This window comes from Pan troglodytes, chromosome 12, assembly GCF_028858775.2.
Source record: "Pan troglodytes isolate AG18354 chromosome 12, NHGRI_mPanTro3-v2.0_pri, whole genome shotgun sequence".
NCBI classification, from domain to species: Eukaryota; Metazoa; Chordata; class Mammalia; order Primates; family Hominidae; genus Pan; species Pan troglodytes.
The window spans coordinates 51,991,247-52,008,357 of record NC_072410.2 but is presented as its reverse complement, the minus strand read 5'-3'; the positions used below and the strand labels follow the sequence as shown (position 1 = coordinate 52,008,357).

General features: G+C 46.6%; 1 protein-coding gene across 3 annotated transcripts in view; it reads right to left on the bottom strand.

Annotated features, from left to right (window-relative positions):
* ADD2 (adducin 2) overlaps positions 1–17,111 on the bottom strand; it is a 111,325-nt gene that overhangs the window by 59,782 nt on the left and 34,432 nt on the right. Inside the window, exon 1 of one of the 3 annotated variants that reach the window (XM_009442634.5) lies at positions 1,184–1,274. The exons of the other annotated variants lie outside the window; for them this stretch is intronic. The gene's annotated coding sequence lies outside the window, so the exon portion shown is untranslated. Of the gene's footprint in view, positions 1–1,183; positions 1,275–17,111 lie in introns of those variants that run through there. 3 annotated transcript variants of the gene reach the window in all.

The window sequence follows — 17,111 nt, the reverse complement described above, 5'->3', positions numbered from 1 at the left end:
TGCCTCTTCCATTCCACTTGCAGCCTGGCAGCAAAAATCTATTACCGTGAGCTCCTGGCAGGCGGCCTGTGTCTCCGCGTTTCTCTATCCTCCCTGTTGCCATAGGGCCTGGTGCCAGTTAGGTGCTGAACAAATGTTAGTTGAAGGTAAATTGGGAAGAGCTGGGCCAGCTTAACAAAGCAGCCCTGTCCAGCCCTGAGGTCCCAGCAGCAAGTGAGGCCTGAGGGGAGCTCACGGTACAGTGTGAGGAGACAGACCCTGAAGGGTAAGGTGCTGAGTGTTCATGGAGGAGTGCATGGCAGGTGCCTCAGTGCCCAAATTACCTCTTGTCTTGGTATATAACTGAGTGGCTGGCCCCTCAGCCACCCTTCTTGCCTAATTTGAGGCAGAACCCAGCAACAGATTGCAACTCTTACATTAACAAATCCGACATTAATTATGGGGAGACAGAGAGGAAGGTAATATTACATACCACGCATCACACACAACAACCTCCTTGGCTCTCCCATGTTCAGCCCTGCTCTCTTCTCTGTCTCTCTCACCTCCTCCCTTGAGCACCCCCTCACCTCCCTCAGCTGAGACCCTCCTCTCTGCACAGAGGAACCCAGGAGCTCCCTCTAGGCCTGGCAAGCTCACTTCCTCACACCTCTGCAGCCCCTCAGCAGAGTCCCTGCTTGGGATTCGCCCTGGTAGGAGGGCAGCTGGAGACTACACATCACGAGACATGCTTCTTGTCACCAAGCATCTTCTTCCCTGTCCCACTGAAGACCAAGTACATGTAACCACTGGAGTATGAAATCACATTTCTATGGATCGTTCCTTGTGGCTATAAGAGAAACAAAAGGTCTACAAGGGGAGTAACAGATGCCCGAGTTGTCTGACTTTTTGTTAAAATCGGCTTAAGCTTCATGTGCCCTAAGCAGAGGCAGGTGCCGTCTCCTGCCACTTCAGTGGGGGAGTCTCCAGACAGGAACAGACAGTCTGTGTGGCTCAGCACCCAGAGCTCAAAGTGGAAAGATGCAAGCTGCCACTTCCCAGGTGCTCCCCAACAGCCATGGCCATGGGTCCCTCAGCAGTCCTGGCCTCTGAAAGCCCCAGGCCCCGGCCCCACGGATCAGCTCCCCACAAGGACGGCATAGCATTTGCTCCAGGACTTAGGCTAGAAGTCAGAAGCCAGACTTACCAATCCCTAAATGAGACTCCCACAAGTGAGAGAGGAGATGGTCAGGGCTGAGCTGCTGCTACTTTTGCAGAATAAATGAAGACAGTTGAATAAGGGACTGGACCGCACCCTGCCTGATGTGTTCAGATAAAGAGAAGGCTCATGCCTCTGGCGGGTGGGATTATGGGGAAAGCTTATCATCATTTTTTCAAATGCTTCTGAATTTTACAAAGTTCTAGATTAGGTATTAACTGCTGTGATCATTTAAGCCAAAAATAGTTGAAAAGAAGAAAGAGAGAAAGAGGCAGGACAGCGATGGTAAAGTCTATGTCCATCTCCAGACACCCCCTTAGTTGGAAGAATCCTTTAACTCCTTCACTGCTGCAGACCCCATAAGTACTTATTTCTGGGCATCCCTGGTGCAAACATTCCTAGTGAAGTCCAGTGAATTTTAAAAGCCCTCCAGCAAACGACCTCAAACCTAATAGTTGGTAGGCAACGTTTTTCTGTTCTTCTATCCAGGAATTGGATTGTTGTGGCATGAATGGACTGAGTATTCTTTCTTACAGACTTGGAATCATTCCCATACCCTCTAACTAAATAAACAGTTATTTGTCAAGTATCTGTTGGTGCCCGGGAGTGAGCAAGAACTAGAATTGGATGTGAGAGGGAAGTTGGCTGGGAGAAATGAGACATGGCCCTGCCTGCTAGAGGCCCACAGTCATGTTCGTATTCCTGAAAAACTTGCATGCAAGTGAAACATACATAGATACATGCACATATATGCAGGTATGTATTTAACTGTTAAGGGCAACACACAACAGGGCCCCAACAATGAATGCTGAGGTGATCAGAAATGAATGTGTTTAACGCTTGTTGGGAAGGGAGACTGGAAACCTTGGGTGCACATAATGAGGACCAAGGTCCTGAGTTAGATCCTGAAGAAAGACATTATTCAATCAACAAAAGCTGTGAAACTCCAATAAGTGCCCAGTGCTATGCCCAGCCCTGCAGTGAAGGACCCAGCATCCTGGTTTTTCGGGAGAGGAAATTGAGGCTGCAGGAACCTGGGTGACTTGATTCAGGCCACAGAGCTGGTGAAAGGCAGAACCTGGGTTTGAACCCCTCTAGTTCCAGAGCCTGTTCTCCTGTTACTTCACCACACTTTCTGCCCCTCATTCGAACAAAGGGGAGCAGATGCCAGGGGCCTGGTAGGAGGTGGGGGAATGGACATCAGCAAGTGGCCACAGCCCAATTTCTATATTCCTGGCAGAAGCCTTGAGGACTTTGCCAGCACCAGAAAGGATGATTCTACTTCCTATTTCTGGCATGCGGGGCTCAGAACCAAGCTCTTCCCCAGCACAGAAATGGGGATTAGGAGGCAAGGAAGAAAGTAGGCACCTCTGGTACTCACTCTGACAAAGTGAACTTAGCTTTTAGGTAAAGAAGATCCTGCTGGCCCCTCAAGAGGACAGGTGGGCTGCAGTGGTGACAGCTGGTGGTGGGTCACCCACCTGCACTCCCAGGGCTGCCAGTCACTGCAGTGTGGGTACAGCCACCTATGAGACTTGCTTCATCTGGACTCAATACAATCCTTCCACTAAAATATCTGCCATGGGTCAGGACCTGGCTCACCACTGGGGATGTGAAGGGATGTAATCGTAATCCCATTTCTCAAAAGGCCCAGGACAGGGGCATGGGAGGCGGCTCTAGAGAGATGATTACAATACTGGGGTACAGTGCTCTGGTATAGGTTCATGAAGGTGACCAGGGGGTCCTAACCTCAAGGCTCCAGCACTGGGCTTTAACCCACTCATCAGCAGCCTCTGCCACTGATCACAAAACCATGTGGACCTCATGCCTTCGTGAAAGGGAAGAAAGGATTGTTGGGGAAGCCCTGGTGATGGAGAGACAGTGCTGAGCTAGCAGGATGGCTGGGCTCAGTCTTCCCACACTCAGTGCCTTCAGTAAAAAGGTCAAACTTAGAAACTATGCAGATAAAAGCCCATCAAAAAGGCTGTCTAATTGAGCTGACTGTCCTGATTCACTGTTCCACCTCAGGCTGTCCTGGAATCCAGTCACAGATACTTTTAAGCAGTCACCTTGCCTGCCTTTGGCCTTCAGGCAAGTCAGTGGAGCTATATTTTGAAAAGTTTCGCCTCAATCAAATTCAAACATGAAACAGTTGATTCTGCTCTTTGGCCCAATCTGAGAGCATCTGTCCTTCAATAGGAAGGTCAAGTGTAACTCACTGGATCATGTGACAGGATTGTCTTGTCCCCATCCCCAACCACCCCCCACCAAGAAATCAAGGAAACAGCTATTGGGTATGTATCCTTTTTTGTCTAATAGAATAAACCATATCCTAAGCCATAAGAGGTGGGAATAAATGCTCATTTGGCACATTAAGGTTGAAATTGTTTTGTGGAGTTTTTTTTACTGGGCATTTCCCCCCACTGTTTGGGCATAAGAGAAAATAGGAACACTTTGCATCTAAACTGGAGGGTAATCCTGCACTATCCCTCCCCTCTCCAGACTGGGGAAGCTGTGAACGTTCAAAACTGAAACAAGACTCGGGAGTGCTGGTGTGGAGGAGGGGAAGGAGGAAAGTTAGTAGGCCCAGAGAGAGGAGATGGTGGGAAGCAGAGGGAGTATGTTAAGGGTGGGAGGTCTAAAGGCTCACATGGGGAACTGCTGGCCTCCGGAATCTCCATGTGGAGACATCTCAAAAGCCTGAGCAGTGAGGCTCAGGCCATGATAGGGTGTTAAGAACAGGATGGCGAAAATAGGAGAGATGTTGTCCGACTGTTCACTCCTCTCCCTGATGATTCTGTATTCTAGTGTCTCCTGCAGGATCACCAATTAACCATATGTTGGATCTCTGTTCTCTAAATCTATCATTTTTCTTCTCACTAGTTCTATTGTTGACATATTCCCTACATTCTGACAGTTTGTATTTCCCATTTCACTTATTGGATTACGGGGATATTAAGGAAAGAGCTATTTCACCTTCTGTATATTTCTGTGTATGTTTGCATATCCATGTGTCAGAGACAATGCTATGTGCTCCCCAAACCCATTTCCTCTTCTTCCTGGGCACCCATGTTTCCCAGGCCTGCTTTTGTCTGGACAGAACCCTAGGGAATGTAAGCCAGCAGAAAGTAAGCAGAAATGATGGCATCCCCTGCAGCCAAGGCAATTAAGAGTGGAGGTGCCTTCTCCACTCCCTTTCTCCTCCCTTGCCTCCCTGCTGGAGGCAGAGGATTCAGTGGAAACTCCCAGGCTCTAGGAAATGACGCAGCCACCAAATGCAAGAAAGTGGGAAGTCACTGCAAGCAGCCCACTGAGCATCTATTTGATTGGAGATTCTGAGGCTGTTGCTATGGCAGGTCACCTACCCTGAAAAACATATTCCCACCCTTTAGGTCAGAATAGTCTTATTCTAGTGTCTCCTGCAGGACCATCAGTTATCTATATGTTGGATCTCTGCTCTCTAAATCTATTGTTATCTTCTCACTGATTCTGTTGTTGACATTTCCCTTACATTCTCACAGTTTGTCAGTATTTCCCACTTCACTGATTTTAATTCAGCAAAATTCACGTGGATTTTAATGCTGATATTAAACATTTTATCACTTTGCATACTATCCTTACTTTATATCCATTTTAACCTCAGATCTTTCATCTTAGTCTATTCTCCCCCCATGACTCTATTTCTTAGAAGCCATGTCTTTTTGAACCATATATACTAAGGATACCAGCTTTCTGACATTCTTCTGGTTCCTACAGCAGGTTATTATCAGAGGTAAATGCTCCTTTTGAGTCCTACAGATCATTTATCTTCCCCTGAAGTGTATTTTCTCAAGATATTTCTAATTGTTTTCCTTTATTCTCAAATAAGGTGAAATCAAGTCCCCTAAGATACAACCTTCAGGGAAAATAGCTTCCGGCAAAATGTGTTGAGAAAGCCACGTGTTTTCTGGAAATCAAGTGTGGTGAACACATAATTAATAGCGACTTTTAATATCTCCAGGCAATTTCTGTACTAACATGAACAAAGAAATTACCTTAATGATTAGTCCAATTAAAATTAGAGATACAAAAGGACAAGTATCAAGGAAACCAGCCCAATCCCACATGCAGATTATAAAATGGGTACTCCATTTATAGAAAACTTAAAATTCAATCAAACTCATTTCTGGATGGTGGAGTGATTGGCGACTAACATCAGACTTAAGGAAATACTTAGGCGAGCCCACAAATCTTAAAACATGACCCCCTGCTTTGCAATTTCCTGCAATGCCATAAAACTATTAATAAGATAGAGGAAGGAGGGAATGAAAAATAAACATCATGATAACAATTTGATAACAGGGTTAGCAGATCCTGGAGACCCAGGCCAGCCTCACTTCTAGGACATCTCCTGCTTAAAGGAATGGCATGGGAGGTGAGTCACACCAATGAGCATAAAGAACACCTTTCTTTGTTGTAGGTCTCAGAAGTGAAGGCTGAGAGATCCAAGCCCAGGTGTTGATTTGATAGAGGGGTAAAAATAAAACGAGCATTGGCATGACTGTATTCTTCAATTCTAAGATATCTTTGATTGATTGGCACACCAATTATTTTAAATATTACTGAGAAAGAAAAAAAAAAACATTGCTAACTATCATTATAAGTCATCATTGATTGGCGGACACATCCCAACTTCAAAGATGTTGAAATGCTGGGGAAATGTGTATCTTAGAATCAATGAAGTAAGGAACTCAACTTAGAAGTTGATGTCACCATTTTGGGACTGCCTTTTACATGGTGGGTGGCAGATCATCTACTGGGTCAGGGAGCTGAAGGATGAGACAAGAGAAACAGGCCATGAGGGCCTTGGGAGAGCCCCTTGACACCTGGATTCAGGGCTTATCAGTAGACCAGATTTGTTGACTGTCAATCCATGCTTCTGCCCAGTACAGTGTCCTGAGAGCTACAACAAGGCAGACTGATGTGCATAGCCCCCAAACAGGTTTTCACTCGGTGTATATCTCAGTACATCTGCTGAGGAAGCAACTTCCTGTACTGTGAAATAAGAGCTTAATGTCATAAGGCAAGACCAGACTAAGATGAGAGGCAACAAGATGAGATAAAAATGGAAATTGACCCACCACCTATATTTCTGATTAGGCTCAGTCCATGAAAACCACAAGGGCTTTTGTTCTCCAGGGGGACATAGTACAGAGTAGGTGCTCGATCGATGCTAGTTCCCATCCCCTATATTCTCTCCACAAGAACACTCCCAAATCTGCCATTTGATTCTGCCCTATGTTTTCCCAAAGTTGGGAGTAGGAGAGAAAATTAAAAACTATGGTGGGGAGGAGGTAATTAACTTCATAGAGGCCCCAAACTATTTCTCTACATGAAGGACCCAGGGAATTGGTTCCACCATGCAGCACCATGGCTACAAATCCAGGCTCTGAATGGCATTAAGGGCCTAGGAATGAATCCCAGCTCTGCCTCTTTCTAGTTATGTGACCTTGAACAAGTTGCTTAATTTTTCTAAACCTCAGGTTCTTTGTCCAATGTGGAGAAGAACAGTCCCTCCTCAGAGCATTATCTAAGATAATATATGAAAGCACAGGCTTTGCACAGGGCCCAACAAATAGTAAGGACTCCACAAACGTTAGGTGCTACTATTAAATCATTCCTCATATGGATTCTTAACATTGCAACAATTGAATTTTTTTTTTTTTTTTTTTTTTTTTAATCACAGTCTGGATTCTATCTAGTCAGCAAGCACACATCTGGGCTGACTGCTCCATCAAATGTTCTCAAGGGAACATCAACGAATCTGAAACTGAGCTGAATAAAATCAGGCAGGTTATGTCTCCTGCTGAATTTCTGCACTACAAGACATAGGTAGATTTTTAGCTGATACGCACTTTAAATGGTGGGCTCCACTTTTCCATCTGAGCAGGTAATCTGCAGCCCCCAGTGCTGGTTACAACACTGCTTGCATGCCTGGTGAGAATGTCTGGACTGGGTTACAGGTTTTTTCAGCTAATTCCCTGACCCCCTTGACCCAGCCATTAATTATAGGCACAAAATGCTGGGCCCAGCCGTCTCCTGACACACTTGCACCGCAGGAGGATCTTCTTTGAGCTTGGAACTCAAAGAATGGGGTCAGATTTTTGGCCTGGAGAAAAAAAATGGCAAAGGGCTACAAACTAAGGCCAAAAACCATGAATGGTATAAGGAGGGTAAATGCAAGGGGAGACCCCACCTCTCACCACTTAGAAAAGGGCATTTCAAGCACATTCAATGAGGCTTCATATACTGGTTAGCAAACAAATGGAATGTATTAGCCCAAGGCAGGGTATGGACCAAAAGTGCCCAGTGATGAGGCCACAGTGAATATCCACCTAACGACCTTCTTGGATGATGTACACATGACATAGGCCTTAAAAGCTGTCTTGTGGAAACATGTACCTTCATCGTGTTAAATGAAAAAGGTGTTGGGGTGGACTCAATATACATCCTTTCAAGTGCCTTCTCTGTCCAGACACTGTGCCAGCACTGTTCTGCCATGAGCCTGTCATTCCAGGACCCACCCCGTGCTGTGGAGCGAGGGCCTTAGCAGCTCTGTGGCCTTGGTGAGCCCCTCCACCACTGTGTGCTCATTTCTAAATGGTGACCATTGCAGTACCTCTGTCATAAGAAATGTTCCTCCTGCATTTCTGGGTAGCCTCTTCATGAGGGATTCAGAACTTGGCTCAGCTGCCAGCTTCCTAATGAAGCAGTGCACCTGCCCAGGGCAGGTATGTCTCTGCCCCCGCCCACCCTCACACTGCTCCCCGACACACACTATGCACGTGGGTTTCCCGGAGCTCAGGCCAGGTTGCATGGCTCCCTGGGCTGCTCCCCCAAGCTCCCCACAAGGAGGCCTGCTGTCATCACTCTTGTGGCTCTAGGCCCCCCTGCCAGGCTCTCTGCTTTTGCTTTGGATTCTCCTTGACTTGGGCCCCCTCTCAAGGCTGCAGGACTTGGGGTTGCTGCTGGCCACGGCTGTGCTTGTGCTCCTCTGACGCAGAGGCAAGGCACTGTACTAGGTGCCAGCCACTCAGTGGTGAGGGAGATGTGCTCTACATCCTCCACGTGCCAACAGGTGGGTGGCCCCAAACTTTACACAGTATTGGGTGTGGACAGGACAGATGCCCACACTGTATCAAGATATTTTTGATACACCCAAGCCTCTTTGCACCCAAGCCTCTCCAGAAAGTGGAACAAAGGCCCCTGATGCCATCTCTCTCCTCTACTGCCTCTTCTTTCTGTCAGGAAGATAACCTTTTAAACCCTTCATAATTTCAGAAGCATTATCCCATAAGGGTGAAGAACAAAGACTGTGCAGTCTGCCTAGTTTATATCCTGGGTGTACTTTTACAAGCTGCGAGGGTTACCAAACCACCCTGTACCTCAGTTTCCTCATCTGTAAAGCAGAGTGGTAATTATGGTAGCCACCCCAAGGGGCTGTTGCAATTAAATGGGTTCATCCATGTAAAACACTTAGGATAATGCCTGTCATAGAAGAAGCATTCAATAATGCTGGTCTTATTTGACAGTTTACAGTCAGTGTCGGTAAATCAGAAAACTAGGCTGGACTAGCTGAAGAAGTTGAGCGCAAGTGAGGACCTGGGAAGAATGCTGTCTGGGAATGTTCCAAGGGAATCTGTATTGGGTTGAATATTCCTCCCCAACCCCCTGCCAAAAATATATATATATGTGTGTATGTCCTAACTCCCAGAGCCTGCGAATGTGATCTTATTTAGAAAATGGATCTTCACAGATGTAATAAAGTTAAGCATCTCAAGATGAAATAATCCTGGATCATCCAGGTAAGCCCTAAATCCCTTCACAAGTGTCCTTATAAGACACAGACACACAGGAGATGGCCCTGTGAAGATGGAGGCAGAGATTGGAGTGAGGCAGCCACAAGCCAAGGAACACCAGGAGCCACCAGAAGCTGGGAGACGCAAGGAAGCATTCTCCCCTAGAACTTCTGGATGGAGCACAGCCCTACCGACACCATGAGTTTGGACTTCTGGCCTCCAAAACTGTCATGGCGCTTCTCCAACCACAATGTACATACAAACCACCTGAGGATTTTGCTAACCTGCAGATTCTGATTCAGCAGGTCTGGGGTGAGGGCTGAGAGTATGCATGTCTCAAAGGCCCCCAGTGATGCCAGTGTTGCTGGTCCACAAACCATACTTTGAGTAGCAAGGTTTAAGAATGTATTGTCATCAGCAGCACCATGATGACAAAGGAAACCACTGGAAACAAAGGGGCAGAGGTTGTAGATCCAGTCAGCCACAATGCTGGGCCACTGTGACAGCATATGAGAGCCCAGCTTTCAGCTGTGGGATAAAGAGTGGAAGGAAGCCATTGACCTTTAGTGGCACTTGTCCCTGGGATCAATCAATGCTTCTGAATTGAATAGCAGCTCACCCAGGCAGTGCTAATGAGTTTTGACTGCTCCAGTTCATCACTCCCTAACAGGGTCAACCAAGAAGTAGTCTCATCCTTTTTGCTAGGGGTGAGAAAAAGGTTTTATGATCCCTGCCTTATGGAGGGCCCAGAACAATTCCTGGGAGAATGGAAATGTTGGTGACAGAATCCCAGGTTCCTAATTTCAATGAACTTGATGGAAATGTATAATTCAGGACTTTTGTGTTAATGCTTTTATGGGCGAAAAACACTTGATCCAAAAAGACAAGAGTTCACCTCTAATGTAGCCTGTGCTCTTCCGAGAAGCTCATTTTGGTAGACTAGAGAGGAGAGGCCCCTGGCATGCATGCCCCAGGTTTGGGGAGGTAGCTTTACCCACTAAAACAGCCTATGTCAAGAATATTTTTAAAAGGCTGGTCTACCAAATCCAACACAGGAATTGGTAGGAGATACAGACAGCCCTTAGCCTACATTCTCACTGGATTCTCCCACTGCTGTCTCTCCAGTCCCCAACCCCACAATGCACACAGGGTTTTATTTCAAAATGCTCCAGAAAAACCATCCATGACTTCTTGTGGGCCACAGCCAAATGGTCACAAAGCTTTATACCATGTTCAGGCTTTGATCGATCGGTAGTGGCTACCTAGAAGGGCTTGAGTCCTTCTTCACGCTCCGTGGGAAGAATGCTAGGATTGATTTCCAGTGTCTGCCATAGACTCGGAGCAGGAAGACTGGCACTGTGCCATTTCTTTCAGGACAACAGGATAAAGTTATCTTGTGGCTTTCAAGCTCCTCGAGCTACCATTAAATCATCTCCCACTCTTATATGAAACGCTTACTCCAGACAAAGCCCATACCAGCCCCAACACTCCCCAACATGTGACCCTGCCTCTGTGGCTGGGGTCCAGCAGAACTTTCCCCTTCCTCATCCATCCCTCCATTCCCCAACGCCTAATTGCCTCTCCCTCTCCCTCTCCTGGGCTCCAGTGCCTCCCATTCATCACTAAACTGCCTTCTTTTCCTGCTATTACTCATCTCTGTAGATGAGTCAGGACAAAAATGACTCCTGTATGAGTATTTCCGGATTTTCCACTCCCTCAGACCCTTTTCTTCCCTGAACTCCCAGAAAAGCCTGCCTTGACTCACTGGCTCCTTGGGTCTTTAGAATGCAGAATTGGCCAGGCGCGGTGGCTCATGCCTATAATCCCCGCAGTTTAGGAGGCTGAGGTGGGCAGATCACTTGCAGTCAGGAGTTCAAGACTAGCCTGGCCAACATGGTGAAACCCTGTCTCTACTAAAATATACAAAAGTTAGCTGGGCGTGGTGATGCATGCCTGTAATCCCAGCTACTTGGGAGGCTGAAGCAGGAGAATTGCTTGAACCCAGGAGGCTGAGGTTGCAGTGAGCTGAGATCGTGCCACTGCACTCCAGCCTGGGCGACAGAGGGAGACTCTGTCAATAAATAAATAAATAAATAAATAAATAAATAAATAAATAAAATGCAGAATTGTCAGGGAAGGGAGACAGGATAAGAACAGGAGGATGGGACCTTCAAGGACGTCCGTGGATTTGTAGGGGCCTTTTGTTGAGAGAGGAGAAGCTTTGCGAGGTTCAAGGGCAACGGCAAGGCAGAGAAAAGTGGATTTAGAAGAAACACTGCTGTGCTCCGCATTCTCCCCATGTCATATTCAAGAAATACAAGTAAATGTTTGGAGTCACTACAAGGAGCTTCTGCTGGTCACTCTTGTCTGTCCCTGAGGCCACTGCAGTGCTCTCTGTCTGGACCTCATAGGCCACGGCCTGTATGTGCTCTCTTTCCCATTGTCTTAAAAGGCCATTTCCAGTACCTGTCTGCCAGGATCTGGGCTGGGCTCCAGTGTGACAGAGTTGGGAAAGCCCTTAGCATATACCCAACCCCCTCGCTTTATAGATAAAGAGCCTGAAGCCCACAGCGGGGGGTCAGTCTGCACCTCAAATTTCACAACAGCTGAGATGCCTGTGTGAGGAGTCAGTCCTGGGCTGATGTCAGAGTGTGCCTGCCAATACCACTTGCCCTCCTTCGAGAAGAGGTGCACTAGGTGAATGAATACCAAATCAATCCAGTTTGACAGGTATTGATTGAAGACACTCTCTGAAAAAGGTGCTGTGTGTGAAAATACATTAAATGCTCTAGAAAAACATGCTATGGATATTGCCCTTTTGCGAGTTATTTTATGATGGGATATATACTTTTTGCACAGACAGTAACCATCCCCGCTCATGGGAGAAGCCCTTTGACGTCTGTACCTTTGGGTCTGGCTTCATCTGTCCCTTTCCATCCACAAGCATAAGCCCTATTCTATCTCCTCTTTCTCATCCTCCTCCTACCCACACACAGACACCTTCCTTGAGGGCTTGCCTTGTCTTCCTCCCACATAGGCAAGTCCAGTGCAGAAAAGGCACCTTGGCAATGTTTGTTTTTGGTGGTGCGGGAGTAGGGAAGCCTCACTGAAGACCACTAGGGCCTGTCGGCATGGTTTTCCACTGGCAAACTCTCAAAGATACGCTGAGCTTCCAGCTCTCATTGAATGTCAGAGTTACAGGGACTTCGAAGGCAGCCTGGCCTGGGCCTTCACTGGCCTAACCATTCCTCAGCCTTTCCTGCTGACCCCTGCAGGCTCCCATGGCAGCTGGCTCCATGCTGGGTTGGGGGCAATTAGAGGCACTGCCTGAAGATGGGAGGAGATGCCAGGGCACTCCTTCCCTCATGCACTGTCTCAAGAAATACCTCCTCCGTGGCCCCAGCTTCTGCCAGAGGCCCACCATGTTCCTTCCAGTTTCTGCAGGGTGACCTTGACCCCTGGGCTGGAATAACACTACCTCCTTCCTCCCTCTGCCTCAGGGTAGGTCTCTGGGTCACTTCCCCAAGGCTTGTTTGTTGGTTGGTTGGTTTTCAGCTCCTTCATTACCTATGTAAATTTTCTGCATTAAATTCCCTCCGTTGGAACACTTGAAGAAATTTCTATTTACCTTGTTAGGCCCTGACTGAAACATAGCCCAACCTCTCCCCCACCCCTTCATTGAACTTATGAAGAAACCAAGGCCAAGAGTGGTGTGCTTTGTCCAAAAAAGACTCACGGATACTTAGTTGTCAGTGACTGGCCTGGGTTTCTCAGTTTCTGTCCTCTACACCTCTGCAAAATATGGCAGGACATGCTTCATTTTTAGTTTTAATCCAAAAGAATCCAGAGTCATTGGGATCAACAGTTTTGAAATGTGTGGCTTCTAAGGAAAAACCACAGTTGCAGTTCCAGTCCTTTACACTTTCTAAATACCCCCTTGGACCATCAGAAATGATTTAAACCTTGTTTCTGAGAGATGGAGACGTCAACTAGAGTAGCCCAGACTGTGACCACAACCAGGTCACTGCCTGCTTCCAGGCTTGCATTTCCAGCCTGCATTTCCATATTTAAGGAAATTAACATAATATGAAATGACCATTTCTAAAACCATTTAAAACTTTCTTTTAATATATGTAGCAAAATTCAAGTCCACACATTTTTGGACCAGATGGTTTCTTAACTCTGCAAAGTAGGTTTAAAGTAATAGTTACTTAAGAGTGCCATATATTTTAAATACACAGTGCTTCTGCTAATTAACACTTCATGATTTCTCAAGAGTCCCACAGGCAATAGTTACCATTTGTAAATGGTGAAATATAGTGTCAAGAAAATGAATCCTATTTTGCTCCCAAATTGCAGCCCTGGGATGCTATACGTGAGATACCTCAGCCCTTCCCCCAGTGTGAATGGAGTGGTGAGAAGATGAAAGTGACTGCTCTGGGGTTGGATGCTGGGGACATGTGAGCATGATACCACATTGGGCCTCTGCACACACAGGTTCTTCAAAAGGCAGACCCCCTCCACCCGTCATGGGCCTATGGGCCAAAATTAGTCACACAGATGCATGCAAGTTAAACACTGACCTAACAAGAAGACATGGACACACAGGCACACATTTACACACACCTGTTATGTCCTGTGTTTGCAGGACAAAATAGCCACAGTCTATGTGAGCCTGAGAGGCAAGGCAAGCTAACCTATGGGCATGAAGTGAGGCTGGCCTCTCTGCCCCAAATCTTACCAGGCCACTTACACATCCTCCCCTACTCCTCTTTGCCTGAAGTTCAATCATTTGAAGATTGATTTGACTAATATGTCTCCTCTTTTTAAAAGTCAGTGCTCCTGGAAGAGTTGATCAGATACAGTCACATGCTGCATGATTTGGTCAATGACAGACCACATATGTGATGGTGGTCCCATATGATTATAATACTATATTTTTACTGTACTTTTTCTATGTCTAGATACACAAATACTTACCATTGTGTTGTAGTTGCCTACAGTATTCAGTATGGTCACATGCTGCAAGGTTTGCAGCCTAGGAGCAATAGGCGATACCATATTGCCTAGGTGTGTAGCAGGCTAGGTTTGTGTAAGTACACTCTCTGATTTTCCCACAATGATGAAATCACCAAACAATGCATTTCTCAGAACACAGCCTTGTCATTAAGCAACATGTGATTAAATTTTTAATCCTTCATACATCAATGTGGCCAAATGAGACAGCTTTCTTCCTGGTGCTTTGCAGACATCAGGGGCTGACAGGTTGGAGAACCCAAAGAATATGGAGTGCTTAGGGGAATATACCAGGAGGATGCAGGCTGCCTTGCTTTATTGTAATGGGGAGCCCTGGACACCTGGGCAAGTGGGGAAAAGGGGTACTTAGAAACTGATGGGACACCAAAGAGAAAAGGAGGAAGAAATGTCTGCTTACCCAGGGTCTGCACAGGACTACCCTGCCTGGACAGGATGCCACTGTCCACACCTACTACTGTCTCAGGATTGCTTCCTCTTTAGGGTAAAGGAGATGTGAGCAGAAGGCTGACACTAAAGTAGGGGACAAAGGAAATGGCAAAGACCATGTGCGATTAGGAGAAAGTTCATTGGGGGACACTTCTTTATTGAAATCCTAAAAATAGCAAAGAACTAGACTGTGCTTTCACCTGTCACTAGACTGGAAGTTTTAAGCAGACAAAGCCTTGTCTGACTTTGTGCATCACCATATCCCCAGCACCCAGAATAGCGTTAAGAGGTGTGCTCAGCAGGAATTGGTTCGGTGCATGTACACACCAAAGTGCAAGCAGAGGACACCTCAAGACCCTTCTAATCCCCTCATTTCCTCAAGGCCCAATGATCATGTGTGGCTGCACAGATCTCTTGCTGGAGTTATAAATGGGCTGCTGGAGAAAAGACAAATCCCTCTACGGACCCCACAGCGATGCACTGCTGAGTTCTGCTGTTCCCCAGGGACACTGCCTTCATTAGGCAGCACCTGCTATATGGCCAGCCCATATGTGTCATGTCAGGCAGTCCCACAAGAGGAGGTAGACAATGCACCAACCAGCCTTAAGTTTCCCTTAACCAAACCTTCCAATGAGTGGCAGGCTCTGCACCAGAAGACAACAAATGGAAATTCTTTGGGGTGCCTTCCACCTTTCATTTTTGAAGCACCACAAGCAAAATGAAACCACTGATGTTCTGTGGGACCTGATGCCCCAAGGTAATGTTTATGGTCATATTTTCAATCTTCCCCTCCCTTCTCATTGAGTTGAGAGGATGAAGTGGCACAGGCAGCAGGGGAGAACCCAGGCATGATTCTGAAGGAAGGCAGGACAAAGTGAGTGGGCTGGAACCCAAGCATGAAGTTGTACAAAAATATATAGTATGAAGCCTTTAGGTCTTCACAGTTTGCAAAACCATTTTGTCAACCAAAAACAGCTCTGGATGTAGCCAGCAACACTCCTTCCTAAAGCTCGTCTACACAGATCCAGATGCATGCACCTTGCTGAATGCTGAGCTTACAGTAAGTCCACAACTAATTCCTGTCCAATTGAGAAACATTTGAATGCAATGATATCTGGATCAATTGAGATCACATATATATGAAGTAGAAAGTTTCTCCTAATTCCTGGGTATGCACTTGACCCCTGCCCTATACAGAGAAGGCAAGGCACTAAGCTGGCATTCTAGGCACTGCATCATGAGGGAAAAGCACTGGACAGACTACGAGACCAGGGTCTGGTCCCGGATCTCCCTGAGCCATCCTCAGATGGCTTTCAGGGATGTCAGAGGTGGGCATGGAGAGGAGGATCCTGTCTGTCTAGAGCCAGAGCAGTAAGGTCCCCGGGGGCTGGGAGGTTGTTGCCTCTACACAAAGAACTCGGCCAGCTAAAGTCTCCTCTGAACCAAGCCCACTGTTTGCCTGGAGAAGTCAGTGTCTTTCCTTTGGGGAGATGAAGGAAACAAAGGAACTGTTTGGAGGGCTTTAGAATGCCACAGCTCACCACTGGTTATTTGGGGGAGGAGGATGTGCAGGAGCTAAATTTGAGCCCCAGTGTTGTGAACTTCACAAGGGGAAAGAGTTGCTGAAACGCCTGGGGGAAACAGTGTAGGGCTCTGGCCTCCATCTGTCTGTTCATACATCCGTCTGATCTGCCTTCCCCTGCTAATTAATTCCCATCTCATCACAGCCACTCTTGGCTCATGAGTCTCTCTCACAGTTTCCCATCTAGGTTATTTAGCATTCAAGGATTACATGCTACAAAAATTAGCCACGTTTGAACAAATTAGCTACTTTTATAAGCCCAGGGTCCAAGGGCCATCTCTATTAGATTTGGCATAGGCTACAATTTTGCAGAATCTTTTCCCTGAGTTTTTCTGGTGGCAGATGTTGCCTCTTGCAGAGAGATGTAAAATCACTGCTGGCTCGTCTTCTCCCCAGTGATCCCTCGGCTGCTTTTTAAGGAGGCTTTAATAATGCAAAGGAAGGGAAGGCGGTGCATGCATAAAACACCATGCCACTATCAGGATGTGCTGCCTTGAAATCAGGCCTGGTGGTTAAAGCAAATGAACCAGTTTTTAGAGGAAGTTTTCTGGTTTGCACTGAGCATGAAGGTTTGGATTGCAGAGGCTTTTCTGAAGATGCCATCAGACAAGTGCAGGTTTGAGCCAACATCAGCTTATCAAGCGCTGAGTTTAATTTCCTCCCAGCAGCCAGGCCACACAAATCATTGCCTGTTGAGGAAGGAAGGAAGGAATGCTTTTGATGTAGCCATTGAAAGTGGTAAGAGTGAATGCAGATTTGGCTGAGTACATGTCGGCTAACAAAACATGTTATCAAAAAGGTGTTCTGGGTATGGTAAAATGTATCAAGGATCAGAGGCAATGAGGCAGAAGGGAACGGAAGATTCTATATCTGGATTCCCAATTTACAGATTACATAACTGATGTCACTGTGCCACCTGGGAGGGTTTTAATATTGTTAATAATACAGTAAGAGCTGGCGAATTTTCAGAAATGGCTTGCTGTACTGATAAAGAAAGGATTGCCTTTCTTGTCCCCAAGTCCCAGTGCTTTCC